This window comes from Lathamus discolor, chromosome 2, assembly GCF_037157495.1.
Source record: "Lathamus discolor isolate bLatDis1 chromosome 2, bLatDis1.hap1, whole genome shotgun sequence".
Lineage (NCBI taxonomy): Eukaryota > Metazoa > Chordata > Aves > Psittaciformes > Psittacidae > Lathamus > Lathamus discolor.
The window spans coordinates 59,218,762-59,244,422 of NC_088885.1; the positions used below are offsets into that span (position 1 = coordinate 59,218,762).

Genomic DNA, 25,661 nt, shown 5'->3' on the forward strand with positions numbered 1-25,661 from the left:
CCATCACCCATTTGCTCAGGAACCTGAATTTGCTCCCCTTACTTGCACCGTGTGTTTGTAGTACTGCAGAAGCCTCTGGTGACTGAGTAAGCGCCTTGTACCCCAAATACTCTTTTCTCCCTGTCCTTCCTATGTACCTTCCTGGGATAGTTTTTTCCCTTGGTTGTGGATCTCTGGTGTTCCCATACTGAGTCTGTCACCGGATTGAGATCTAGAAGGGAGCCCCTTGTACAAGCCCCCCCCCCAACAGGGGTCCTGGGGGACATGGCGGGGCCAGGGGAGGAGATGGACACAACCGCTGTCCCTGTTCCCAGGTGGCCCCAGGGTCCCCATCCCTCCTGGAACCCCCTGCCATGTGCTGGGAACACGGCAGGGTTTTAGGGAAGAAATAATCCCCTTCACCCCAATCTCTCTGAGACGGACACCCCAGCCCGTGGCATAGGAGCTGGGGGAGACACAGGGGGGTGTGTGATCCTTTCCTCCAGGATCCCCCCCACTACCCTTCCCCAAACCTGGACGCACGGATACTTAAGGAGAAAACAAAGCATAAGGGGCTTTGGAGGTGGATACGGAGGGTCCCCCACGCTGCCGCTCAGAACCCCCCATTCTCCAGGACCCCTGCCTGTGGGACCTGCCCCAGCAGAGGGAAATACGAGGGGGGGACGGGACGGGACGGGACGGGACAGGCGGTGGTGCCGGGAGGGTCCCCCCTGTACAGGGAACCCCCGTTTCCCCCCTCCTGCTGCTCCAATGTCACCGCGGCCGCACCTGCTGCTTGGCAAGGGTGCGGGGACCCGGAAGGGGGAAAGGACCCCCCCAAACCCACCCGGGCCGGGTGTAAGGGGATGTGTGTACCCCCCAAATACCCCCGTGAGAGATGGGATGCGGTGGGGGAGTCCCGGAGGGTGCGGTGCCCCCCGAGGGGGATCGCGGAACTCGGGGTACGGGGGGGGGGGGTGTCATCCCCGTGATATAGCAATGGGGATCCGGGGCGGGGGGGGACGACACGCGGTGGCGGCTCCCAGGATGCGGCAGTAGGGTGCGGGCGGGGGGGGTTTGCGGTGACCCCCAAATAGGGAGAATGGGGCGGGGGGATCACGGGATGCCGCAATGAGGGGTACGGAGGGAACGCGGTGCCCCCCCAAGTCGGGGGTGAGACGGGGAGGAGGTGCCGGCAGGGGGTTGCAGGCAGGGTTTAGCGTTCCCCTTTCCCCTAGGGAAGGGGGATGCAGGCAGCGGGGTGATGGGGGTTAAAAGGGGTGCTGCCCCCCCACCCCACCCCACCCCCCCCCGAGGGGAGGGAAGGAACTGGGGTGTGCGTGGGGTCCTCCGGTGCCGACCTCCCCTTGGCGAAGTAGAGCATCCACAGCTCGTAGAGCCGCTCCCGGGAAGCCATGCCGGGCCGGCACGGCACGGGCAGCTCCGCCCCCCCCCCATGGACGGGCCCTCCCCCAGGTACAGGGGGGGCGGTGACAAGGACCCCCCCAAGTAACTGATGCTAGAAGGGGGAGCTTTTCACAGCCCCCCTTTTACCTTCTCCCCCACGCAGCTCCGCTGCGGGGGGGAGAAGGTAAAAGGGGGGGTGCGAAAAGGTTAAATGCCCCCTTGAAGTAATCGTCCCCTCCAATCAACGCAACTGAGCCTTGCGCGCCCTAGGACAGCGGGGGAATAAGCGTAGCAAGGCCACAAAGAGGATGATTTGGGACAATTTTACCTTTTATTTCTTGTAAGAAACTATGAATTAGGATATTGTTTATTAAGATTTATGTTAAGCCCAATGTAAAGGTTAGGCAATAAAAAGTATGAAATCGCTTACATAGACTAACAGTCGCCAACCGCAAATCGCCTATCGCTTATGCAGACATAGCAGATGTTGCCTAAAGATAGCTGTAAGATGTTCCAGGATATGGCAGAGATAAGACGAACAAAGGACATAGGAGTAGAGGGGTCAACAATGGGACAAAAGAGGAAGACTTCTCACTTCGGCAGAAAACGACCCCGTAACAACAGCTGAAGCCTGCGCAGAGTACCTGCACTACTTCATGAACACGGAAGTAAAGATGTATAAAAAGGGACTGTTTGAACTGCTCAGGACGGCAGTTGGCGGAGCGCAGACTCCCCTGTCGTCCAGCGCTGTCTTTGCTCATATTCTACTTGCTATAATTAATGAAATTTCAATTGGATTATGATCCGTTGTGGTCTCAATTTATAACACTTTCTGGTGCCGTGACTCGGATACGGAACGGTGGGCTTTGGTCCTCCGGGGGGGCGCCCCGCGACATTTCGCGGCCCCGCGGCCAACAGCTTACCTCATCCTTACCGACGAACCTAAATGCTAGAATATGAGCAAAGGGAAAACCGGTAAAATCCCATAAAAATTCTGTGCACGGGAGTCCGGACGAAGACGCAGGACGCGTAAGTATATTGCGAAACTTTCCGCAGAGCGAAATAGTTCGCGGCGGAGGACTGCAGAGTGAAATGGGTTTACGGCAGGTCTGCAGAGTGAAATGGGTTCACGGCAGGTCTGCAGAGTGATTGTTCACGGCAGAGTTGTTCGCAGGTTTGCCGTTCGGGCGGGATTGGGTTTCCTGGAATATAACGAATGAGAGGTTCGATATACTGAACCAAGCGAGTGTGGACCCTTAAGTACTGCGGTTCCCATCTCCCGCGAGGGACTGGGCCAGGAAGAAGGGGGAGCGAGTGAGTGCGTGTTCGGAGATGTTCCAGAAGATGGGGGCGAAGGGCAGCAAGCCTTCGACTCCCATGGGAAGGGTACCCATTGTATGTATAGGCGTAAGGGAATAAATGTAAAGGAAAAACGACCCTGGGTGTGCATACTTTGGAGGAACGATCCCCATGCACCTCAGCGCTGAATAAAGCACACCTACTTTACAACTTTAACGAGTTGTGGAGTCAATCCGCGTATCAATTTGGCGAGCCAGCCAGGAGGCCTCTGTTCGGCTGCAGGATCGGGTGAGGAGCGGATATCCTAAGCCCCCCCCCCTGGCCGCTTGCCTGGGGGAGCTCCGCTTCTCATCCGCTCACTGCGGGGACAGACAGCGACCTGCGCCGGCTGCGGAGAGGCGGTATGCTTGGAATTTAGGTACTTTGGGGGGCCTGTAGGGCGTACGCGTGGCCGGGGCTGCTGGTAAGGCGTGCAGAGACGTCTGGCGCACAGCGGAGTTCCCCGTGGCAGGTAGGGCTTGCAAGCTGGGGGGGCTTGACCGATAGCGCGGCTGCCAGCGATCCTGGAGGCGGATCGGGCGAGCCCGGGTTTTCGCTGCATCCCAAGTTTTGGAGCCAGGGCGGACCTGCTAATGACCGTGTAGGAAGCAGGAGAAGGGCAAGCGGAACCATAGCGTGAGTGTGTGGGATCCCATGTGTTTCTGTGTGACTGAGACGTAGCGTAGCTACGAAGCGAGTGTGGAGTCCTAATCCGCGGTTCCGTGTCTCCGCGAGGGGAGCGGCCGGAGACGGACGAAGCGTTTATGTTTTTCTGTCCTGTGTCTTGTCTGTGTATAACCATCAAGCAGCTCAGAAAGCGGGGGAAGGTCCGGCTGCCCGTCCCGCAGTGGATAACTTTACGAAATACAAGGGCAAGGGAATTTCCTATATGCCCTGTGAGAGTATGTGCCTTGCAGGAGTGTAACTGTATGGGACGGGTGGCATTTCACGTGGATATTGCCACTCAGGACAGCGGTGGGGCAGATACTGCTCGCGGTGTCTTACAAAACACTGCCAGGTAGAAAATTATAATTATCTAATCGGTGACCAGAAATAAAAGATTACTTTGTGGAGAAAAGCCACAAAATCCTGGCGGACTTCCGGGAAGTTAGAATGGAAAACTGAGAAAGGGTTTATAGAAGGTATCAAAGAAAATTTGAGAAGATGTGGTTACAAAGGGAAAAAAAAAATGGGAATACAACAATTAATGTCTCTTTTTGGGACAATCAACGGGGGATATCAGGAAAACCTTCGTAACCTGACATATGAGTGCATAACAAGTTTTGAACAGTGGAACCTGCTGTGGATACTAGGGCAGTGTAAATTTTGCTGGAACTGAAACTATGTTCTAACGACAGGGGAGTTGATCTGCAGAACCCAGAGATACTATCTTACTGAATCCCCTGAGGATATCATAAAACTTGTGTGTGGGTGCTCTCATATTTTAAGTGCATTTGCAGAGCACCGGGAAAGAGAAGCTATAGAGATTTGTAAGAGATTGTTTGAAATGGGAGCCGGTCAAAACAAGGGAATTCTGAAGAAAAGCCCATTGGGTTACATTTTGGCACATTGGAAAGAACTGGGAGGTTCTTCTGGGGGCTCGGTAAACAAGAAAACATTGGTAAAATATTGTAATCAATGGTGGCCTTTATAAACTTTGGAAAATCAGGAAAAATGGCCTAAAAATGGAATTCTGAATTCTAATGCATTTTTTTTTTTTTTACAATTTATGTTGGTTTTGAGGTGGCCAAGAAAATGCAGTGAAGTAATGCATGCAGACATGTTTCGCTTTAAGAAAGCACCTGGAGTGGCAGACAGAATGTGAAATTAATATAACCCTGCCAGATCCCTAATTTTGGTTTTGGAAAAACAGAAAGCTAAGCTGGAGAGATGTTGTTCAGCCTGTGATATTGGGACAGTCATCAAGAAAATTATATATCACAGGTACCTCCGAGAGGAGCACCCTCTGCCTCTGTCCTATCAGGTATTGATAAGGAGGAGGAAATTACTGTCACTGGCAACAAGCAGCACATTCACATTCAGGGTTAAGAAGGGGTTAAACCAGAAGTGCTGTTGCAGAGGCAGGCATCTGTAACCCCTGCAGAGCAGGGTGAGCACCTGTGAAAAATAACAAATAAATAAATAAAAAAGGGAAAACCAAAGGGGAAAGGAGGGAAGCTCCCGCAGTTCCTGTGTTTAAGTATGAGATGGGTGCTGGGGCAGGCAGACAGACATGTTGACAGACGGGATTGAACGGTTGATGAATAAATGTGGATGGGAGTGAAGGAGAAAGCATGGAGAGTGTATAGGAATTGGAAATAGGTAGAAAAGAAAAAGCTGGGCCGTGCTACAGCCACGGCTGCGCTGGTTGCTTTGAAACTGGTGGAGGACGAATGTCGGACAGAAGTGGGGGAGTGACCTCCTCTTCTGTGGAACCGGATCGGTGTGAGTGCTATGAGGAGTTTGGACGCTGGGAGTGAGACTACCCTAGTGGGAGTGCCATGGGGTGGCTCGGGTGACTGAATTGGAACTAGGCTGACGGGACCAGGGGAATCTTCCCTAGCAGATCCACTGGGTATAATGGAATTTTTGGTTGATACAGGTGCAATATATTCAGTTTTAAACAAAGCTTTAATACCTTTGGGGACGATTATATGATGATAAAAGGGGCGACTGGCCAAGGTGAAAAGGCTTATTTTTGTAAACTACTAAAATATCAATTGGGAAAACAATGGGGCATCCATAAGTTTTTGTATATGCCTAACTCCGCAAAAGCTCTTTTGGGGAGAGATTTGTTAGAACACTTGGGAGCAACCATTACTTTCAAAGGAGGCGAGATCACTTTAAAAAGGACCAACAGTATATAGAAATGTTAAAAGCTTAATTTTGATCACTAATCATGTCGAGGGAGAAGTCAGATGGAAAATATACTGGATCAGGTATTCCCAGGGATATGGGCTACAAACGTACCTGGAAGAGCTCTTAAAAGAATACCAGGTACAAACGGGGAACGTGCTGTTACAGTATGTAGATGATCTGCTCATAGCAGGGAATAATAAGGAGGATGTAAGAAAAGAAAGCATTCGACTTCTAAACTTTCTTGCACAAAAAGGCCTACGGGTATCACAAGAAAAGTTACAATTTGTGGAGGAAAAAGTGAAATATCTGGGACATTATTTGTTTAACGGCCAGAAAATATTGGAGCCAGTCGCATTAAAGGCCCAGTGACGAGACCCCACTGGAAAGTACTCAGTACTCCAGGGGACACAAGATAACCCTGAAAAGATAACGTAATGATAGAGACTTTATTTATTTAATTATTTTGCCGCATTATCTTTTGGCATAAAGTGTGTATTGCTGTTTATATTTGCTATAATTATTTCTCTTTTCTATTATATATGGAAGCGTACAAAGTGTGCTGAAGAAAATTGCTAAACTTATGCAACCACACAATAGTGAATATAGAAGATATGCTGATGTAAATAATGTATGTACTCTAGGTATACGAATTAGGTGTAATAATTTGAATTGCAATTGTTATCCATTTGCTTGTTTTAGGTGTAAGGTATGTCAGGATAAATGGTGGACACACTGTGAGTGTGGATGCCCTCCAATAGGAGTTTGCACACAGTGTTGGAAAATCCAAAGAACTCTCACTGAGTGGAAACTAAAACAATTAGAGTCTAAAACAAGAAATTATTTTGGGAATCCCATGAGTGGTGGGAGATTTTTGCCTAAGGAATAAACCCTCAATATTATTGTTACCACTCCAATGAACCGGTCCCCTTTATAGCCGAAATTTTGATTATAAAGTGTAGAAGGGAAGTACTAACTGTATCTTGCTTTGCCCCATTAGTTAAGGCTGCAAAGTGGGAAGCCTATGTAAACAGGCAGAAAGCCCGAAACAGCTGTTCTCCTGAAGAATTCCCTTGCTGCCGAGAAGATGGTACACCCCGTGGCTCGAAGCAACCGAGTCGACGGGCGAGGCAGAGGAGGAATAAACCGTGGAGAAAAGAACCAGAACAATGGGATGCAAAACCAGCAATGGCCGAACTTCCCCAGGACTGGTAAAAATATACTTAAATTGGCAAAAATTGACAGACACCCTTTTTCCTGGTATACCGTTAGTTTTGTTATTGATAATAACCCAAGCAAATGGAAACCCGCATGAACCATTAAAGTGGGAATTAATATCCTGGGAAACATCCAAAGTGATAACCACTTTCACTGGGGCGGGACAACCTGAATTCCCTGTACAACCTTAATGCAGAACTCCGGAAAAGGTTAAATCAACGTAAGAAAGATCGTCCAGCGCTGTCTTTGCTCATATTCTACTTGCTATAATTAATAAAATTTTAATTGGATTATGATCCGTTGTGGTCTCAATTTATCCCGAGGGGGATCGCGGAACTCGGGGTACGGGGGGGGGGTGTCATCCCCGTGATATAGCAATGGGGATCCGGGGCGGGGGGGGACGACACGCGGTGGCGGCTCCCAGGATGCGGCAGTAGGGTGCGGGCGGGGGGGGTTTGCGGTGACCCCCAAATAGGGAGAATGGGGCGGGGGGATCACGGGATGCCGCAATGAGGGGTACGGAGGGAACGCGGTGCCCCCCCAAGTCGGGGGTGAGACGGGGAGGAGGTGCCGGCAGGGGGTTGCAGGCAGGGTTTAGCGTTCCCCTTTCCCCTAGGGAAGGGGGATGCAGGCAGCGGGGTGATGGGGGTTAAAAGGGGTGCTGCCCCCCCACCCCACCCCCGAGGGGAGGGAAGGAACTGGGGTGTGCGTGGGGTCCTCCGGTGCCGACCTCCCCTTGGCGAAGTAGAGCATCCACAGCTCGTAGAGCCGCTCCCGGGAAGCCATGCCGGGCCGGCACGGCACGGGCAGCTCCGCCCCCCCCCCATGGACGGGCCCTCCCCCAGGTACAGGGGGGGCGGTGACAAGGACCCCCCCAAGTAACTGATGCTAGAAGGGGGAGCTTTTCACAGCCCCCCTTTTACCTTCTCCCCCACGCAGCTCCGCTGCGGGGGGGAGAAGGTAAAAGGGGGGGTGCGAAAAGGTTAAATGCCCCCTTGAAGTAATCGTCCCCTCCAATCAACGCAACTGAGCCTTGCGCGCCCTAGGACAGCGGGGGAATAAGCGTAGCAAGGCCACAAAGAGGATGATTTGGGACAATTTTACCTTTTATTTGTTAAATCCCATTTATTTTGAATCATTTTATGTGCACCCCACCACCGAAGCTCGGCGCTCGGTGGGTTGAAGGCGCTCGGCGCTCGATGCGCGCATGCGCGCTGCGGGTTGTACGGAGCATAAGGAGAAGGGGAAAGACGGCGGCGCCCGGCGGTGGTGTGGAGGTGGCACAGGTGGCACCACCACAGGGTGGTGAGGCCCTGGCACAGGTTGCCCAGAGAAGCTGTGGCTGCCCCAGCCCTGGCAGCGTTCAAGGCCAGGTTGGACGGGGCCTGGGGCAACCTGGTCTAGTGGAAGGTGTCCCTGTGTATGCCAGGGGGTTGGAAGTGGGTGATCTTAAGGTCCTTTCCAAACCAAGCCATTCTGTGATTCCATGAAAGATCAGATCTCCCTGTTTTATATGCCCCCAAAAATCGGAAACCAAGGAAAGGGAAGCCAAAAATAAAAATGCCAATAAAACAACTCCACAGTATCCTGTTACCTGGAAGCCATTGGAAAGTCATGTGGGAGCAGCCTTGAAGGTAAGCTTTCTGCTGTGCCAAAGCAGAGGAGCCGCACAGGGAAGTGCCATAGTCTCTTAACGTGTCTGTGCGTATTTTCTGCCCGCTTATGATATATAAAAAAGCGTTTCTGAAGCTGATTGCTTATGAAACCGCTGCTTAGCTCATGTTTTCATTGCTGCCTTTTATTAACAGGAAAATCCCACCAAGTTTTTGCAGGGAGCCTTATGAAAGCTCCCATGGTGACATTAGATCTTGTCAAGGTTAAGGTTGGTTTTCTGTGTATGTTTTAGGAAGCAAATGGTTCTAGCTGCCTAGGCCCTGCTGCGGGGAAAAGCGGGACAGGCTGTGCAGACATCTCCAGAACGAAGGCATTGGGGTTAAGAGCTAAGGAATGGGATTCTTCCTATGTCTTTTATTTTGCAAATGACTTGAGTATGGGCAGTAGAAGCTGTGTGAGGGCTGGATGGGTCTGGAGCTCGCTCTTTGCCCAAGGGTTGTTGTGCTGATGCTCATGACAGTGGTGAGGCTCCTCCTCACAGTATCGTGTGGTAAAGCCCCACTTATCTTCTCTTTTTTTTTTCTTGCCTAATGTTAAAAATCAGATTAAAATGTTCTCTGTGTGTTCCTCAGGAAGACTTTTATTTTTTTTTTTAGCTGAAGAAAACCTTTAACCCAATTTAAGCTTCAGCTTAGCACGACTGTATTTAGTTTAACAGTTCCTGACTGTCACCTAACTGTCCACTTTGAAGTAGACTCATAGCATCCCAGAATGGTTTGGGTTGAAAAGGACCTTAAAGCTCATCCAGTTCCAACCCCCTGCCACAGGCAGGGGCACCTTCCACTAGACCAGGCTGCTCCAAGCCCCATCCAGCCTGGCCTTGAGCACTGCCAGGGATGGGGCAGCCACAGCTTCTCTGGGCAGACTTCTGTGAGGTTCGGGTATCCTCATCCCTGTGTGTGTCAGCTCCATCACCCATTTGCTCAGGAACCTGAATTTGCTCCCCTTACTTGCACCGTGTGTTTGTAGTACTGCAGAAGCCTCTGGTGACTGAGTAAGCGCCTTGTACCCCAAATACTCTTTTCTCCCTGTCCTTCCTATGTACCTTCCTGGGATAGTTTTTTCCCTTGGTTGTGGATCTCTGGTGTTCCCATACTGAGTCTGTCACCGGATTGAGATCTAGAAGGGAGCCCCTTGTACGAGCCCCCCCCCCCCCAACAGGGGTCCTGGGGGACATGGCGGGGCCAGGGGAGGAGATGGACACAACCGCTGTCCCTGTTCCCAGGTGGCCCCAGGGTCCCCATCCCATGTGCTGGGAACACGGCAGGGTTTTCGGGAAGAAATAATCCCCTTCACCCCAATCTCTCTGAGACGGACACCCCAGCCCGTGGCATAGGAGCTGGGGGAGACACAGGGGGGTGTGTGATCCTTTCCTCCAGGATCCCCCCCACTACCCTTCCCCAAACCTGGACGCACGGATACTTAAGGAGAAAACAAAGCATAAGGGGCTTTGGAGGTGGATACGGAGGGTCCCCCACGCTGCCGCTCAGAACCCCCCATTCTCCAGGACCCCTGCCTGTGGGACCTGCCCCAGCAGAGGGAAATACGAGGGGGGGACGGGACGGGACGGGAAAGGACAGGCGGTGGTGCCGGGAGGGTCCCCCCTGTACAGGGAACCCCCGTTTCCCCCCTGCTGCTGTTCCAATGTCACCGCGGCCGCACCTGCTGCTTGGCAAGGGTGCGGGGACCCGGAAGGGGGAAAGGACCCCCCCAAACCCACCCGGGCCGGGTGTAAGGGGATGTGTGTACCCCCCAAATACCCCCGTGAGAGATGGGATGCGGTGGGGGAGTCCCGGAGGGTGCGGTGCCCCCCGAGGGGGATCGCGGAACTCGGGGTACGGGGGGGGGGTGTCATCCCCGTGATATAGCAATGGGGATCCGGGGCGGGGGGGGACGACACGCGGTGGCGGCTCCCAGGATGCGGCAGTAGGGTGCGGGCGGGGGGGGTTTGCGGTGACCCCCAAATAGGGAGAATGGGGCGGGGGGATCACGGGATGCCGCAATGAGGGGTACGGAGGGAACGCGGTGCCCCCCCAAGTCGGGGGTGAGACGGGGAGGAGGTGCCGGCAGGGGGTTGCAGGCAGGGTTTAGCGTTCCCCTTTCCCCTAGGGAAGGGGGATGCAGGCAGCGGGGTGATGGGGGTTAAAAGGGGTGCTGCCCCCCCACCCCACCCCACCCCCGAGGGGAGGGAAGGAACTGGGCTGTGCGTGGGGTCCTCCGGTGCCGACCTCACCTTGGCGAAGTAGAGCATCCACAGCTCGTAGAGCCGCTCCCGGGAAGCCATGCCGGGCCGGCACGGCACGGGCAGCTCCGCCCCCCCCCCCATGGACGGGCCCTCCCCCAGGTACAGGGGGGGCGGTGACAAGGACCCCCCCAAGTAACTGATGCTAGAAGGGGGAGCTTTTCACAGCCCGCCTTTTACCTTCTCCCCCACGCAGCTCCGCTGCGGGGGGGAGAAGGTAAAAGGGGGGGTGCGAAAAGGTTAAATGCCCCCTTGAAGTAATCGTCCCCTCCAATCAACGCAACTGAGCCTTGCGCGCCCTAGGACAGCGGGGGAATAAGCGTAGCAAGGCCACAAAGAGGATGATTTGGGACAATTTTACCTTTTATTTGTTGTAAGAAACTATGAATTAGGATATTGTTTATTAAGATTTATGTTAAGCCCAATGTAAAGGTTAGGCAATAAAAAGTATGAAATCGCTTACATAGACTAACAGTCGCGTACCGCAAATCGCCTATCGCTTATGCAAACATAGCAGATGTTGCCTAAAGATAGCTGTAAGATGTTCCAGGAAATGGCAGAGATAAGACGAACAAAGGACATAGGAGTAGAGGGGTCAACAATGGGACAAAAGAGGAAGACTTCTCACTTCGGCAGAAAACGACCCCGTAACAACAGCTGAAGCATGGCAGAGTACCTGCACTACTTCATGAACACGGAAGTAAAGATGTATAAAAAGGGACTGTTTGAACTGCTCAGGACGGCAGTTGGCGGAGCGCAGACTCCCCTGTCGTCCAGCGCTGTCTTTGCTCATATTCTACTTGCTATAATTAATGAAATTTCAATTGGATTATGATCCGTTGTGGTCTCAATTTATAACAATTTCTGGTGCCGTGACTCGGATACGGAACGGTGGGCTTTGGTCCTCCGGGGGGGCGCCCCGCGACATTTCGCGGCCCCGCGGCCAACAGCTTACCTCATCCTTACCGACGAACCTAAATGCTAGAATATGAGCAAAGGGAAAACCGGTAAAATCCCATAAAAATTCTGTGCACGGGAGTCCGGACGAAGACGCAGGACGCGTAAGTATATTGCGAAACTTTCCGCAGAGCGAAATAGTTCGCGGCGGAGGACTGCAGAGTGAAATGGGTTCACGGCAGGTCTGCAGAGTGATCACGGCAGAGTAGTTCGCAGGTTTGCCGTTCGGGCGGGATTGGGTTTCCTGGAATATAACGAATGAGAGGTTCGATATACTGAACCAAGCGAGTGTGGACCCTTAAGTACTGCGGTTCCCATCTCCTGCGAGGGACTGGGCCAGGAACAAGGGGGAGCGAGTGAGTGCGTGTTCGGAGATGTTCCAGAAGATGGGGGCGAAGGGCAGCAAGCCTTCGACTCCCATGGGAAGGGTACCCATTGTATGTATAGGCGTAAGGGAATAAATGTAAAGGAAAAACGACCCTGGGTGTGCATACTTTGGAGGAACGATCCCCATGCACCTCAGCGCTGAATAAAGCACACCTACTTTACAACTTTAACGAGTTGTGGAGTCAACCCGCGTATCAATTTGGCGAGCCAGCCAGGAGGCCTCTGTTCGGCTGCAGGATCAGGTGAGGAGCGGATATCCTAAGCCCCCCCCCAGGCCGCTTGCCTGGAGGAGCTCCGCTTCTCATCCGCTCACTGCGGGGACAGACAGCGACCTGCGCCGGCTGCGGAGAGGCGGTATGCTTGGAATTTGGGTACTTTGGGGGGCCTGTAGGGCGTACGCGTGGCCCGGGGCTGCTGGTAAGGCGTGCAGAGACGTCTGGCGCACAGCGGAGTTCCCCGTGGCAGGTAGGGCTTGCAAGCTGGGGGGGCTCGTCGACCGATAGCGCGGCTGCAAGCGATCCTGGAGGCGGATCGGGCGAGCCCGGGTTTTCGCTGCATCCCAAGTTTTGGAGCCAGGGCGGACCTGCTAATGACCGTGTAGGAAGCAGGAGAAGGGCAAGCGGAACCATAGCGTGAGTGTGTGGGATCCCATGTGTTTCTGTGTGACTGAGACGTAGCGTAGCTACGAAGCGAGTGTGGAGTCCTAATCCGCGGTTCCGTGTCTCCGCGAGGGGAGCGGCCGGAGACGGACGAAGCGTTTATGTTTTTCTGTCCTGTGTCTTGTCTGTGTATAACCATCAAGCAGCTCAGAAAGCGGGGGAAGGTCCGGCTGCCCGTCCCGCAGTGGATAACTTTACGAAATACAAGGGCAAGGGAATTTCCTATATGCCCTGTGAGAGTATGTGCCTTGTAGGAGTGTAACTGTATGGGACGGGTGGCATTTCACGTGGATATTGCCACTCAGGACAGCGGTGGGGCAGATACTGCTCGGGGTGTCTTACAAAACACTGCCAGGTAGAAAATTATAATTATCTAATCGGTGACCAGAAATAAAAGATTACTTTGTGGAGAAAAGCCACAAAATCCTGGCGGACTTCCGGGAAGTTAGAATGGAAAACTGAGAAAGGGTTTATAGAAGGTATCAAAGAAAATTTGAGAAGATGTGGTTACAAAGGGAAAAAAAAAATAAAATGGGAATACAACAATTAATGTCTCTTTTTGGGACAATCAACGGGGGATATCAGGAAAACCTTCGTAACCTGACATATGAGTGCATAACAAGTTTTGAACAGTGGAACCTGCTGTGGATACTAGGGCAGTGTAAATTTTGCTGGAACTGAAACTATGTTCTAACGACAGGGGAGTTGATCTGCAGAACCCAGAGATACTATCTTACTGAATCCCCTGAGGATATCATAAAACTTGTGTGTGGGTGCTCTCATATTTTAAGTGCGTTTGCAGAGCACCGGGAAAGAGAAGCTATAGAGATTTGTAAGAGATTGTTTGAAATGGGAGCCGGTCAAAACAAGGGAATTCTGAAGAAAAGCCCATTGGGTTACATTTTGGCACATTGGAAAGAACTGGGAGGTTCTTCTGGGGGCTCGGTAAACAAGAAAACATTGGTAAAATATTGTAATCAATGGTGGCCTTTATAAACTTTGGAAAATCAGGAAAAATGGCCTAAAAATGGAATTCTGAATTCTAATGCATTTTTTTACAATTTATGTTGGTTTTGAGGTGGCCAAGAAAATGCAGTGAAGTAATGCATGCAGATATGTTTCGCTTTAAGAAAGCACCTGGAGTGGCAGACAGAATGTGAAATTAATATAACCCTGCCAGATCCCTAATTTTGGTTTTGGAAAAACAGAAAGCTAAGCTGGAGAGATGTTGTTCAGCCTGTGATATTGGGACAGTCATCAAGAAAATTATATATCACAGGTACCTCCGAGAGGAGCACCCTCTGCCTCTGTCCTATCAGGTATTGATAAGGAGGAGGAAATTGCTGTCACTGGCAACAAGCAGCACATTCACATTCAGGGTTAAGAAGGGGTTAAACCAGAAGTGCTGTTGCAGAGGCAGGCATCTGTAACCCCTGCAGAGCAGGGTGAGCACCTGTGAAAAATAACAAATAAATAAATAAAAAGGGAAAACCAAAGGGGAAAGGAGGGAAGCTCCCGCAGTTCCTGTGTTTGAGCATGAGATGGGTGCTGGGGCAGGCAGACAGACATGTTGACAGACGGGATTGAACGGTTGATGAATAAATGTGGATGGGAGTGAAGGAGAAAGCATGGAGAGTGTATAGGAATTGGAAATAGGTAGAAAAGAAAAAGCTGGGTCGTGCTACAGCCACGGCTGCGCTGGTTGCTTTGAAACTGGTGGAGGACGAATGTCGGACAGAAGTGGGGGAGTGACCTCCTCTTCTGTGGAACCGGATCGGTGTGAGTGCTATGAGGAGTTTGGACGCTGGGAGTGAGACTACCCTAGTGGGAGTGCCATGGGGTGGCTCGGGTGACTGAATTGGAACTAGGCTGACGGGACCAGGGGAATCTTCCCTAGCAGATCCACTGGTTATAATGGAATTTTTGGTTGATACAGGTGCAATGTATTCAGTTTTAAACAAAGCTTTAATACCTTTGGGGACGATTATATGATGATAAAAGGGGCGACTGGCCAAGGTGAAAAGGCTTATTTTTGTAAACTACTAAAATATCAATTGGGAAAACAATGGGGCATCCATAAGTTTTTGTATATGCCTAACTCCGCAAAAGCTCTTTTGGGGAGAGATTTGTTAGAACTCTTGGGAGCAACCATTACTTTCAAAGGAGGCGAGATCACTTTAAAAAGGACCAACAGTATATAGAAATGTTAAAAGCTTAATTTTGATCACTAATCATGTCGAGGGAGAAGTCAGATTGAAGATATACTGGATCAGGTATTCCCAGGGATATGGGCTACAAACGTACCTGGAAGAGCTCCTAAAAGAATACCAGGTACAAACGGGGAACGTGCTGTTACAGTATGTAGATGATCTGCTCATAGCAGGGAATAATAAGGAGGATGTAAGAAAAGAAAGCATTCGACTTCTAAACTTTCTTGCACAAAAGGGCCTACGGGTATCACAAGAAAAGTTACAATTTGTGGAGGAAAAAGTGAAATATCTGGGACATTATTTGTTTAACGGCCAGAAAATATTGGAGCCAGTCGCATTAAAGGCCCAGTGACGAGACCCCACTGGAAAGTACTCAGTACTCCAGGGGACACCAAGATAACCCTGAAAAGATAACGTAATGATAGAGACTTTATTTAATTATTTTGCCGCATTATCTTTTGGCATAAAGTGTGTATTGCTGTTTATATTTGCTATAATTATTTCTCCTCTTTTCTATTGTATATGGAAGCGTACAAAGTGTGCTGAAGGAAATTGCTAAATTTATGCAACCACACAATAGTGAATATAGAAGATATGCTGATGTAAATAATGTATGTACTCTAGGTATACGAATTAGGTGCAATAATTTGAATTGCAATTGTTATCCATTTGCTTGTTTTAGGTGTAAGGTATGTCAGGATAAATGGTGGACACACTGTGAATGTGGATGCCCTCCAATAGGAGTTTGCACACAGTGTTGGAAAATCCAAAGAACTCTCACTGAGTGGAAACTAAAACAATTAGAGTCTAAAACAAGAAATTATTTGGGAATCCCATGAGTGGTGGGAGATTTTTGCCAAAGGAATAAACCCTCAATATTATTGTTACCACTCCAATGAACCGGTCCCCTTTATAGCCGAAATTTTGATTATAAAGTGTAGAAGGGAAGTACTAACTGTATCTTGCTTTGCCCCATTAGTTAAGGCTGCAAAGTGGGAAGCCTATGTAAACAGGCAGAAAGCCCGAAACAGCTGTTCTCCTGAAGAATTCCCTTGCTGCCGAGAAGATGGTACACCCCGTGGCTCGAAGCAACCGAAGCAACCGAGTCGACGGGCGAGGCAGAGGAGGAATAAACCGTGGAGAAAAGAACCAGAACAATGGGATGCAAAACCAGCAATGGCCGAACTTCCCCAGGACTGGTAAAAATATACTTAAATTGGCAAAAATTGACAGACACCCTTTTTCCTGGTATACCGTTAGTTTTGTTATTGATAATAACCCAAGCAAATGGAAACCCGCATGAACCATTAAAGTGGGAATTAATATCCTGGGAAACATCCAAAGTGATAACCACTTTCACTGGGGCGGGACAACCTGAATTCCCTGCACAACCTTAATGCAGAACTCCGGAAAAGGTTAAATCAACGTAAGAAAGATCGTCCAGCGCTGTCTTTGCTCATATTCTACTTGCTATAATTAATAAAATTTTAATTGGATTATGATCCGTTGTGGTCTCAATTTATCCCGAGGGGGATCGCGGAACTCGGGGTACGGGGGGGGGGGTGTCATCCCCGTGATATAGCAATGGGGATCCGGGGCGGGGGGGGACGACACGCGGTGGCGGCTCCCAGGATGCGGCAGTAGGGTGCGGGCGGGGGGGGTTTGCGGTGACCCCCAAATAGGGAGAATGGGGCGGGGGGATCACGGGATGCCGCAATGAGGGGTACGGAGGGAACGCGGTGCCCCCCCAAGTCGGGGGTGAGACGGGGAGGAGGTGCCGGCAGGGGGTTGCAGGCAGGGTTTAGCGTTCCCCTTTCCCCTAGGGAAGGGGGATGCAGGCAGCGGGGTGATGGGGGTTAAAAGGGGTGCTGCCCCCCCACCCCACCCCACCCCCGAGGGGAGGGAAGGAACTGGGGTGTGCGTGGGGTCCTCCGGTGCCGACCTCACCTTGGCGAAGTAGAGCATCCACAGCTCGTAGAGCCGCTCCCGGGAAGCCATGCCGGGCCGGCACGGCACGGGCAGCTCCGCCCCCCCCCCATGGACGGGCCCTCCCCCAGGTACAGGGGGGGCGGTGACAAGGACCCCCCCAAGTAACTGATGCGAGAAGGGGGAGCTTTTCACAGCCCCCCTTTTACCTTCTCCCCCACGCAGCTCCGCTGCGGGGGGGAGAAGGTAAAAGGGGGGGTGCGAAAAGGTTAAATGCCCCCTTGAAGTAATCGTCCCCTCCAATCAACGCAACTGAGCCTTGCGCGCCCTAGGACAGCGGGGGAATAAGCGTAGCAAGGCCACAAAGAGGATGATTTGGGACAATTTTACCTTTTATTTGTTAAATCCCATTTATTTTGAATCATTTTATGTGCACCCCACCACCGAAGCTCGGCGCTCGGTGGGTTGAAGGCGCTCGGCGCTCGATGCGCGCATGCGCGCTGCGGGTTGTACGGAGTATAAGGAGAAGGGGAAAGACGGCGGCGCCCGGCGGTGGTGTGGAGGTGGCACAGGTGGCACCACCACAGGGTGGTGAGGCCCTGGCACAGGGTGCCCAGAGAAGCTGTGGCTGCCCCAGCCCTGGCAGCGTTCAAGGCCAGGTTGGACGGGGCCTGGGGCAACCTGGTCTAGTGGAAGGTGTCCCTGTGTATGCCAGGGGGTTGGAAGTGGGTGATCTTTACAGATGTCCAGTTTGCATAGCTGATCCCTAACCCAATCCTCATCTACCAAAGCAAACTCCTCCTTTGTCCTGACTCCTTCTGGGGCTATAGAAATCCGGGGCCCTCGGGGAGAGTCTGCAGGAGTAAAGACAGAGGCAAAGAAGGCATTCAGCACCTCTGCCTTCTTTATATCCTCTGTCTCCAGGGTACCCACTTTGTTCAGCAGTGGGCCTATATTGCCTCTTGTAAAGATGATGGAACAACTTATTCTTGACTCCATCACTAGGCATATCAAGGATGAGGGGGTCATTAAGAACAGCCAACATGGTTTTATGAGGGGGAAGTCATGTATGACCAACCTTATAGCCTTCTATGAGGAAGTGACTAGGTGGAGGGATGATGGTAGAGCGGTAGATGTAGTTTTTCTTGATTTCAGTAAGGCATTTGATACTGTCTCCCACAGCATCCTCATAGATAAGCTAAGGAAGTGTGGGCTTGACGATCAAGTAGTGAGGTGGATTGAGAACTGGTTGAAAGGAAGAAGGCAGAGAGTTGTGGTCAATGGCGCAGAATCTAGCTGGAGGTCTGTGACTAGTGGAGTCCCTCAGGGGTCGGTGCTGGGACCGGTGCTGTTTAATATTTTCATCAATGACCTGGATGAGGGAACTGAGTGCACCCTCAGCAAGTTTGCTGATGACACAAAACTGGGAGGAGTGGCTGACACACCAGAGGACTGTGCTGCCATTCAGCGAGACCTGGACAGGCTGGAGAGTTGGGCGGGGAGAAACTTGATGAAATTTAACAAGGGCAAGTGTAGAGTCTTGCATCTGGGGAAGAACAACCCCATGTACCAGTACAGGTTGGGGGTTGACCTGCTGGAAAGTAGTGAAGGGGAAAGGGACCTGGGGGTCCTGGTGGATAGGAGGATGACCATGAGCCAGCAATGTGCTCTTGTGGCCAAGAAGGCAAATGGCATCTTAGGGTGCATTAGAAAGGGAGTGGTTAGTAGGTCAAGAGAGGTTCTCCTCCCCCTCTACTCAGCCTTGGTGAGGCCGCATCTGGAATATTGCGTCCAGTTCTGGGCCCCTCTGTTCAAGAAGGACAGGGAATTGCTTGAAGGAGTCCAGCGCAGAGCCACAAAGATGATTAAGGGAGTGGAACATCTCCCTTATGAGGAGAGGCTGAGGGAGCTGGGTCTCTTTAGCTTGCAAAAGAGGAGACTGAGGGGTGACCTCATCAATGTTTACAAATATGTGAAGGGTAGGTGTCAGGATGATGGAGCTAGGCTTTTTTCAGTGATATCCAGTGATAGGACAAGGGGCAATGGGTGTAAACTGGAACATAGGAAGTTCCACGTTAACATCAGGAAGAACTTCTTTACTGTAAGAGTGACAGAGCACTGGAACAGGTTGCCCAGGGGGGTTGTGGAGTCTCCTACACTGGAGATATTCAAGGCCCGCCTGGACAAGTTCCTGTGTGATGTACTGTAGGTTACCCTGCTCTTGCAGGGGGGTTGGACTAGATGATCTTTTTAGGTCCCTTCCAACCCTTGGGATTCTGTGATTCTGTGATCTTAAGGTCCTTTCCAAACCAAGCCATTCTGTGATTCCATGAAAGATCAGATCTCCCTGTTTTATATGCCCCCAAAAATCTGAAACCAAGGAAAGGGAAGCCAAAAATACAAATGCCAATAAAACAACTCCACAGTATCCTGTTACCTGGAAGCCATTGGAAAGTCATGTGGGAGCAGCCTTGAAGGTAAGCTTTCTGCTGTGCCAAAGCAGAGGAGCCGCACAGGGAAGTGCCATAGTCTCTTAACGTGTCTGTGCGTATTTTCTGCCCGCTTATGATATATAAAAAAGCGTTTCTGAAGCTGATTGCTTATGAAACCGCTGCTTAGCTCATGTTTTCATTGCTGCCTTTTATTAACAGGAAAACCCCACCAAGTTTTTGCAGGGAGCCTTATGAAAGCTCCCATGGTGACATTAGATCTTGTCAAGGTTAAGGTTGGTTTTCTGTGTATGTTTTAGGAAGCAAATGGTTCTAGCTCCCTAGGCCCTGCTGCGGGGAAAAGCGGGACAGGCTGTGCAGACATCTCCAGAACGAAGGCATTGGGGTTAAGAGCTAAGGAATGGGATTCTTCCTATGTCTTCTATTTTGCAAATGACTTGAGTATGGGCAGTAGAAGCTGTGTGAGGGCTGGATGGGTCTGGAGCTCGCTCTTTGCCCAAGGGTTGTTGTGCTGATGCTCATGACAGTGGTGAGGCTCCTCCTCACAGTATCGTGTGGTAAAGCCCCACTTATCTTCTCTTTTTTTTTTCTTGCCTAATGTTAAAAATCAGATTAAAATGTTCTCTGTGTGTTCCTCAGGAAGACTTTTATTTTTTTTTTTTTAGCTGAAGAAAACCTTTAACCCAATTTAAGCTTCAGCTTAGCACGACTGTATTTAGTTTAACAGTTCCTGACTGTCACCTAACTGTCCACTTTGAAGGAGACTCATAGCATCCCAGAATGGTTTGGATTGAAAAGGACCTTAAAGCTCATCCAGTTCCAACCCCCTGCCACAGGCAGGGGCACCTTCCACTAGACCAGGCTGCTCCAAGCCCCATCCAGCCTGGCCTTGAGCACTGCCAGGGATGGGGCAGCCACAGCTTCTCTGGGCAGACTTCTGTGAGGTTCGGGTATCCTCATCCCTGTGTGTGTCAGCTCCATCACCCATTTGCTCAGGAACCTGAATTTGCTCCCCTTACTTGCACCGTGTGTTTGTAGTACTGCAGAAGCCTCTGGTGACTGAGTAAGCGCCTTGTACCCCAAATACTCTTTTCTCCCTGTCCTTCCTATGTACCTTCCTGGGATAGTTTTTTCCCTTGGTTGTGGATCTCTGGTGTTCCCATACTGAGTCTGTCACCGGATTGAGATCTAGAAGGGAGCCCCTTGTACAAGCCCCCCCCCCAACAGGGGTCCTGGGGGACATGGCGGGGCCAGGGGAGGAGATGGACACAACCGCTGTCCCTGTTCCCAGGTGGCCCCAGGGTCCCCATCCCTCCTGGAACCCCCTGCCATGTGCTGGGAACACGGCAGGGTTTTAGGGAAGAAATAATCCCCTTCACCCCAATCTCTCTGAGACGGACACCCCAGCCCGTGGCATAGGAGCTGGGGGAGACACAGGGGGGTGTGTGATCCTTTCCTCCAGGATCCCCCCCACTACCCTTCCCCAAACCTGGACGCACGGATACTTAAGGAGAAAACAAAGCATAAGGGGCTTTGGAGGTGGATACGGAGGGTCCCCCACGCTGCCGCTCAGAACCCCCCATTCTCCAGGACCCCTGCCTGTGGGACCTGCCCCAGCAGAGGGAAATACGAGGGGGGGACGGGACGGGACGGGACGGGACGGGACAGGCGGTGGTGCCGGGAGGGTCCCCCCTGTACAGGGAACCCCCGTTTCCCCCCTGCTGCTGCTCCAATGTCACCGCGGCCGCACCTGCTGCTTGGCAAGGGTGCGGGGACCCGGAAGGGGGAAAGGACCCCCCCAAACCCACCCGGGCCGGGTGTAAGGGGATGTGTGTACCCCCCAAATACCCCCGTGAGAGATGGGATGCGGTGGGGGAGTCCCGGAGGGTGCGGTGCCCCCCGAGGGGGATCGCGGAACTCGGGGTACGGGGGGGGGGTGTCATCCCCGTGATATAGCAATGGGGATCCGGGGCGGGGGGGGACGACACGCGGTGGCGGCTCCCAGGATGCGGCAGTAGGGTGCGGGCGGGGGGGGTTTGCGGTGACCCCCAAATAGGGAGAATGGGGCGGGGGGATCACGGGATGCCGCAATGAGGGGTACGGAGGGAACGCGGTGCCCCCCCAAGTCGGGGGTGAGACGGGGAGGAGGTGCCGGCAGGGGGTTGCAGGCAGGGTTTAGCGTTCCCCTTTCCCCTAGGGAAGGGGGATGCAGGCAGCGGGGTGATGGGGGTTAAAAGGGGTGCTGCCCCCCCACCCCACCCCACCCCCGAGGGGAGGGAAGGAACTGGGCTGTGCGTGGGGTCCTCCGGTGCCGACCTCACCTTGGCGAAGTAGAGCATCCACAGCTCGTAGAGCCGCTCCCGGGAAGCCATGCCGGGCCGGCACGGCACGGGCAGCTCCGCCCCCCCCCCATGGACGGGCCCTCCCCCAGGTACAGGGGGGGCGGTGACAAGGACCCCCCCAAGTAACTGATGCTAGAAGGGGGAGCTTTTCACAGCCCCCCTTTTACCTTCTCCCCCACGCAGCTCCGCTGCGGGGGGGAGAAGGTAAAAGGGGGGGTGCGAAAAGGTTAAATGCCCCCTTGAAGTAATCGTCCCCTCCAATCAACGCAACTGAGCCTTGCGCGCCCTAGGACAGCGGGGGAATAAGCGTAGCAAGGCCACAAAGAGGATGATTTGGGACAATTTTACCTTTTATTTGTTAAATCCCATTTATTTTGAATCATTTTATGTGCACCCCACCACCGAAGCTCGGCGCTCGGTGGGTTGAAGGCGCTCGGCGCTCGATGCGCGCATGCGCGCTGCGGGTTGTACGGAGTATAAGGAGAAGGGGAAAGACGGCGGCGCCCGGCGGTGGTGTGGAGGTGGCACAGGTGGCACCACCACAGGGTGGTGAGGCCCTGGCACAGGTTGCCCAGAGAAGCTGTGGCTGCCCCAGCCCTGGCAGCGTTCAAGGCCAGGTTGGACGGGGCCTGGGGCAACCTGGTCTAGTGGAAGGTGTCCCTGTGTATGCCAGGGGGTTGGAAGTGGGTGATCTTAAGGTCCTTTCCAAACCAAGCCATTCTGTGATTCCATGAAAGATCAGATCTCCCTGTTTTATATGCCCCCAAAAATCGGAAACCAAGGAAAGGGAAGCCAAAAATACAAATGCCAATAAAACAACTCCACAGTATCCTGTTACCTGGAAGCCATTGGAAAGTCATGTGGGAGCAGCCTTGAAGGTAAGCTTTCTGCTGTGCCAAAGCAGAGGAGCCGCACAGGGAAGTGCCATAGTCTCTTAACGTGTCTGTGCGTATTTTCTGCCCGCTTATGATATATAAAAAAGCGTTTCTGAAGCTGATTGCTTATGAAACCGCTGCTTAGCTCATGTTTTCATTGCTGCCTTTTATTAACAGGAAAACCCCACCAAGTTTTTGCAGGGAGCCTTATGAAAGCTCCCGTGGTGACATTAGATCTTGTCAAGGTTAAGGTTGGTTTTCTGTGTATGTTTTAGGAAGCAAATGGTTCTAGCTCCCTAGGCCCTGCTGCGGGGAAAAGCGGGACAGGCTGTGCAGACATCTCCAGAACGAAGGCATTGGGGTTAAGAGCTAAGGAATGGGATTCTTCCTATGTCTTTTATTTTGCAAATGACTTGAGTATGGGCAGTAGAAGCTGTGTGAGGGCTGGATGGGTCTGGAGCTCGCTCTTTGCCCAAGGGTTGTTGTGCTGATGCTCATGACAGTGGTGAGGCTCCTCCTCACAGTATCGTGTGGTAAAGCCCCACTTATCTTCTCTTTTTTTTTTCTTGCCTAATGTTAAAAATCAGATTAAAATGTTCTCTGTGTGTTTCTCAGGAAGACTTTTATTTTTTTTTTAGCTGAAGAAAACCTTTAACCCAATTTAAGCTTCAGCTTAGCACGACTGTATTTAGTTTAACAGTTCCTGACTGTCACCTAACTGTCCACTTTGAAGTAGACTCATAGCATCCCAGAATGGTTTGGGTTGAAAAGGACCTTAAAGCTCATCCAGTTCCAACCCCCTGCCACAGGCAGGGGCACCTTCCACTAGACCAGGCTGCTCCAAGCCCCATCCAGCCTGGCCTTGAGCACTGCCAGGGATGGGGCAGCCACAGCTTCTCTGGGCAGACTTCTGTGAGGTTCGGGTATCCTCATCCCTGTGTGTGTCAGCTCCATCACCCATTTGCTCAGGAACCTGAATTTGCTCCCCTTACTTGCACCGTGTGTTTGTAGTACTGCAGAAGCCTCTGGTGACTGAGTAAGCGCCTTGTACCCCAAATACTCTTTTCTCCCTGTCCTTCCTATGTACCTTCCTGGGATAGTTTTTTCCCTTGGTTGTGGATCTCTGGTGTTCCCATACTGAGTCTGTCACCGGATTGAGATCTAGAAGGGAGCCCCTTGTACAAGCCCCCCCCCCCCAACAGGGGTCCTGGGGGACATGGCGGGGCCAGGGGAGGAGATGGACACAACCGCTGTCCCTGTTCCCAGGTGGCCCCAGGGTCCCCATCCCTCCTGGAACCCCCTGCCATGTGCTGGGAACACGGCAGGGTTTTCGGGAAGAAATAATCCCCTTCACCCCAATCTCTCTGAGACGGACACCCCAGCCCGTGGCATAGGAGCTGGGGGAGACACAGGGGGGTGTGTGATCCTTTCCTCCAGGATCCCCCCCACTACCCTTCCCCAAACCTGGACGCACGGATACTTAAGGAGAAAACAAAGCATAAGGGGCTTTGGAGGTGGATACGGAGGGTCCCCCACGCTGCCGCTCAGAACCCCCCATTCTCCAGGACCCCTGCCTGTGGGACCTGCCCCAGCAGAGGGAAATACGAGGGGGGGACGGGACGGGACGGGACAGGCGGTGGTGCCGGGAGGGTCCCCCCTGTACAGGGAACCCCCGTTTCCCCCCTGCTGCTGCTCCAATGTCACCGCGGCCGCACCTGCTGCTTGGCAAGGGTGCGGGGACCCGGAAGGGGGAAAGGACCCCCCCAAACCCACCCGGGCCGGGTGTAAGGGGATGTGTGTACCCCCCAAATACCCCCGTGAGAGATGGGATGCGGTGGGGGAGTCCCGGAGGGTGCGGTGCCCCCCGAGGGGGATCGCGGAACTCGGGGTACGGGGGGGGGGGGGTGTCATCCCCGTGATATAGCAATGGGGATCCGGGGCGGGGGGGGACGACACGCGGTGGCGGCTCCCAGGATGCGGCAGTAGGGTGCGCGCGGGGGGGGTTTGCGGTGACCCCCAAATAGGGAGAATGGGGCGGGGGAATCACGGGATGCCGCAATGAGGGGTACGGAGGGAACGCGGTGCCCCCCCAAGTCGGGGGTGAGACGGGGAGGAGGTGCCGGCAGGGGGTTGCAGGCAGGGTTTAGCGTTCCCCTTTCCCCTAGGGAAGGGGGATGCAGGCAGCGGGGTGATGGGGGTTAAAAGGGGTGCTGCCCCCCCACCCCACCCCCGAGGGGAGGGAAGGAACTGGGGTGTGCGTGGGGTCCTCCGGTGCCGACCTCACCTTGGCGAAGTAGAGCATCCACAGCTCGTAGAGCCGCTCCCGGGAAGCCATGCCGGGCCGGCACGGCACGGGCAGCTCCGCCCCCCCGCCATGGACGGGCCCTCCCCCAGGTACAGGGGGGGCGGTGACAAGGACCCCCCCAAGTAACTGATGCTAGAAGGGGGAGCTTTTCACAGCCCCCCTTTTACCTTCTCCCCCACGCAGCTCCGCTGCGGGGGGGAGAAGGTAAAAGGGGGGGTGCGAAAAGGTTAAATGCCCCCTTGAAGTAATCGTCCCCTCCAATCAACGCAACTGAGCCTTGCGCGCCCTAGGACAGCGGGGGAATAAGCGTAGCAAGGCCACAAAGAGGATGATTTGGGACAATTTTACCTTTTATTTGTTAAATCCCATTTATTTTGAATCATTTTATGTGCACCCCACCACCGAAGCTCGGCGCTCGGTGGGTTGAAGGCGCTCGGCGCTCGATGCGCGCATGCGCGCTGCGGGTTGTACGGAGTATAAGGAGAAGGGGAAAGACGGCGGCGCCCGGCGGTGGTGTGGAGGTGGCACAGGTGGCACCACCACAGGGTGGTGAGGCCCTGGCACAGGTTGCCCAGAGAAGCTGTGGCTGCCCCAGCCCTGGCAGCGTTCAAGGCCAGGTTGGACGGGGCCTGGGGCAACCTGGTCTAGTGGAAGGTGTCCCTGTGTATGCCAGGGGGTTGGAAGTGGGTGATCTTAAGGTCCTTTCCAAACCAAGCCATTCTGTGATTCCATGAAAGATCAGATCTCCCTGTTTTATATGCCCCCAAAAATCTGAAACCAAGGAAAGGGAAGCCAAAAATACAAATGCCAATAAAACAACTCCACAGTATCCTGTT

At 52.8% G+C, this 25,661-nt stretch overlaps 3 long non-coding RNA genes across 3 annotated transcripts; 1 reads left to right on the forward strand and 2 right to left on the reverse strand.

The window, feature by feature from the left end:
* The first annotated feature begins 1,294 nt into the window (after positions 1-1,294).
* On the forward strand, positions 1,295-7,094 carry LOC136008138 (uncharacterized). The gene is made up of 2 exons (XR_010609987.1): positions 1,295-2,415; positions 6,581-7,094. It is a non-coding gene; the product is annotated as an uncharacterized LOC136008138 (long non-coding RNA).
* On the reverse strand, positions 1,696-10,844 carry LOC136008139 (uncharacterized). Its single transcript, XR_010609988.1, has 2 exons — positions 10,706-10,844; positions 1,696-2,588 (listed from the first exon to the last, which is right to left on the reverse strand). It is a non-coding gene; the product is annotated as an uncharacterized LOC136008139 (long non-coding RNA).
* Positions 10,845-11,159: 315 nt separating this feature from the next.
* Positions 11,160-22,257, reverse strand: LOC136008140 (uncharacterized). The gene is made up of 3 exons (XR_010609989.1): positions 21,625-22,257; positions 16,875-17,707; positions 11,160-11,915 (listed from the first exon to the last, which is right to left on the reverse strand). It is a non-coding gene; the product is annotated as an uncharacterized LOC136008140 (long non-coding RNA).
* Positions 22,258-25,661: the final 3,404 nt, after the last annotated feature.